This window comes from Cynoglossus semilaevis, chromosome 1 (assembly GCF_000523025.1).
Source record: "Cynoglossus semilaevis isolate Cse_v1.0 chromosome 1, Cse_v1.0, whole genome shotgun sequence".
In the NCBI taxonomy this organism is placed as follows: Eukaryota; Metazoa; Chordata; class Actinopteri; order Pleuronectiformes; family Cynoglossidae; genus Cynoglossus; species Cynoglossus semilaevis.
This window is the reverse complement of record NC_024307.1, coordinates 2314279-2317814: the sequence shown is the minus strand read 5'-3', so window position 1 is coordinate 2317814 and position 3536 is coordinate 2314279. Positions and strand designations below refer to the sequence as shown.

General features: G+C 39.5%; 1 long non-coding RNA gene across 1 annotated transcript in view; it reads left to right on the top strand.

The window, feature by feature from the left end:
• The first annotated feature begins 1146 nt into the window (after positions 1-1146).
• LOC112487580 (uncharacterized) overlaps positions 1147-3536 on the top strand; it is a 27535-nt gene continuing 25145 nt past the window's right edge. Inside the window, exon 1 of the long non-coding RNA XR_003050787.1 lies at positions 1147-1688. This is a non-coding gene — a long non-coding RNA (uncharacterized LOC112487580). The remainder of the gene's footprint in view (positions 1689-3536) is intronic.

Below are 3536 nucleotides of genomic sequence, written 5' to 3'. Positions count from 1 at the left end.
TATGTAAGTGTTTGTGACACTGTGGCTAGCAGGGGTGGAGGTGTTGAGGCCAAACTATTTCAATTGAAACAGCTCAAACCCGGTAGCGTTCCAGTGAAGCCGAGCCTCCTGCAGTTCACTGGAGATGGAAAAGAAAAGAAAAAAAAAGGAAACAGAAGAACAGGCGTGTGCGGCGGCGGTGGAGGAGGAGGAGGCGTTTGTGTGTTGTTGTTTTTTTTATTTATTTATTTATTTTGGTCTTTACCTCCAGCTGTGATAATAATACACACTGCTTAATTGTGTGCAGTCCTCGTCTTGACCTCTAGTTGACCCTCTAGAGCGGACCAAACAGGGTGAGGCTTCAGTCACTAATACTACATTTGACGTCAAGAAAATAACGGAAACGTACTTAAGTACTAAGGCAATACGGGAATTTTGGTGCATTGAAATATTGCGATATTAAATTTGTCAATATTATATCGATATTCCACATCACTGTAAAGATTGTTTTGTTTTTATTAACAATTAACAAGCAAATATTCTTGCCGTTGGTTCATTTTTGTTGCATTTAAACCTCCGACCACTAGTTGATACTACAAGGACTGCAAGTATTTAAGACTTTGATTCAACAAACCTTATTTTGTTCATGTGTTTATCCAGAAAAATCCTTCGCCACGACTTTAGCATCGCGATATATTTATAGCGATACATCGTATCGTATCGCCAGATTCTTGCCGATGCACAGCCCTAATGTAACTGTAAGGACAGAGTCTTTACTGTTGACTTTTATTTTAAGATAAAGACCATACACACGTGGGCCACATCAGTGGATGTTGTGGGCCAGAATCGGCCCATGGGCCTTAAGTTTGACACCTGTGCCCTCAGTATTCAGAACATGAAATCTCCCTTTCTAAATTATTTACCTAAACCAATGAAAGATTTGCTTTAAAAAAAAAAGGAGATTGTGTTTCAAAAACCCTGCGTGAAGTTTTATTGTTACTACTGCTCTGTCTGTGTTTTTTGTTTGTTTTTTTTTTGTTTTTTTTTGTGTTTTTATATTCTTTTGTTTTTGTTTGGTTTCTGTTCTGTTCATGGACTTTCTTTGTTTAAATTCAATGAAAAGAAAAAATTGTAGTGGGGAAAAAAAGAGAGAGAAGTAAAAAAAAAAATCTGATTTGAGAATTATTTTCTCAAAGTCAAAACTCTCCTTTCACACGATGAAAAATGTCTCAGATATCTAATCTATATTTACACATATATACACATATATATATGTGTTCACTGTGTCCCCGTGAGTCTGCTCCAACAAAGACACATCTGTATGAAGGCAGACAAAGCACTGCCCCCCAGTGGTGCAGCAGCCAAAGAGGGGCCTTGGACTTGGTTCCACCTCAGCTGTAGAAACTGACTCCTGGCTCCTGACAAAGACACTCACAGCAGTTTTTCTTTTTTTTTTTTTTTTTTTTTCTTCTTTTTAAACAGTTTCCACCACAGTCTGAGGAATGTTTATCAGTGGTGAGCTCGCTGCCATGGAAGCACATGGTGTGGTTTGACTGCTCCGGGTGCACAGGAGGTGAACTTCAGGGAACGACCTGTGACGCTAACAGATGCTAACAGACGCTAACAGAGGCTAACAGAGGCTAACAGACACTAACAGAGGCTAACAGAGGCTAACAGAGGCTAACAGAGGCTGGTGAAAGGTTGAACTGGTGAGTTTCCTGGCGAATATTTTTTTTTTTGTTTCGTTATTATCTTTGTCGTTCAAACAAATCATTATCACCAAATGTACTATCTGCCGGCGCTGCCTTTGAAGTGTTCCTGGGAGTCCAGTTTCATAAATGTCAACACACCCACAAACAAACAGGCACATATGCAAATATACTGTAAACCTGGGTGTAACCTTTTATCCCGCTGCCAAGTTAACTATTAGCCAGTCCAACCTTTTGCAACCAGCTCGAGCGGCACGTCATGTTCCTTAGCTTGGAATACTTTCGGGACATCATTTAGAGGCGGCACTCCCTGAGCATGCTGCGTACAAATTGACACGTAATCTTTGTAGCCACATTGGCTTTGACACGCGCTGTACTCATTATGTCATTAGAACATTTTTATACACGGTGTAACCTGAGACTGAGGCTTAACGCGGTTAGCTGTCTACCTGCTGGGGCGGCTGTCTGTAGCGCTAACCTTTAGAGGAACTTTACACGTCTGCTCCACACTAGCTAACACTGAGGCCTTTTAGCTAACACTGAGGCCTGTAAGCTAACACTGCGGCCTATTAGCTAACAGGCCTTGTGATTTAATCCTAAATGATTTTTGGTTTTGATTTGAAGCTAACACTGAGGCCTGTTAGCTAACACTGAGGCATGTTAGCTAACACTGAGGCCTGTAAGCTAACACTGCGGCCTATTAGCTAACAGGCCTTGTGATTTAATCCTAAATGATTTTTGGTTTTGATTTGATTTTGTTACTCAGTAACCAGGTGACATTTTCAAGTACATATGCAGTACAAGTACATGTACAGTACAAGTACATGTACATGTACATGTACAGTACAAATACATGTATACAGTATTAGATTTTCCACAATGAAAATGTGAACCCGCACCAGGGATTTTAAGGATTTTTGTGGGTTGTGTATTGGCAAGAATCTGGCGATACAATACGCGTCACGATGCGATATATATTGCGATACTATTGGCAAAGTGATATATTGAGTTTTGAAATACTGAATTGGGAATTGGTAATAAAAAAATCAATACAGTAATAGAGAATATCGATACGGTATCGTGAATCGAAATATTTTGATACTTCAATCTATTGATATTTTCTTACATCCCTATATATATATTTATATATTTTTATATAAACCAATAATAGAAGGCTACGTCACAGTGTTCTAAGACAAACGACATCAGTTTAAACTCAGTTAACGAAAGAGAAAAAGCGAAATATATAAAAAAAAACGTTTATAAAAGAAATTCTGCAGCTATAGAAAAAAAGAGCAAACAGGTTCAGACTGAAGAGTCAGATGTACTTCATGTCAGGACAGTGTTTACTTCATGTCAGGACAGTGTTTACTTCATGTCAGGACAATGTTTACTTCATGTCAAATAAATATATTAGCGTCACTTTTATATTAATTTTTAAATGTTATATTTGTCACCAGTACCTGTGTCCTGTAGTTGATGGAAGAGCAGTTTTCTGCCCCGACTGCGGGAAAGAAAAACACACAGCAAAGAACCTGTAGCAGATCGGAGTCGGAGCACTAGCACATTAGCGTTAGCACATTAGCGTTAGCACATTAGCACTGTTTAAAAAGTCGTTAACGACCAGGTTTAGACGTGTTTTCTTATAGTGAAAGGTGAAAAATGACTGCGAGGTTGAGTTAGAACGAGAGGCTGAAGACACACACACACACACACACACACACACACACACACACACTGGTCCCTTGTCTCTGTCAGCAGGACTTCCACTTCCCCAGACTTTAATGACCTTCTCCCCAGTAGGCCTCGTTAACTTCTGCTTAGGACAAATTAGGAGGTGTTAGCCGT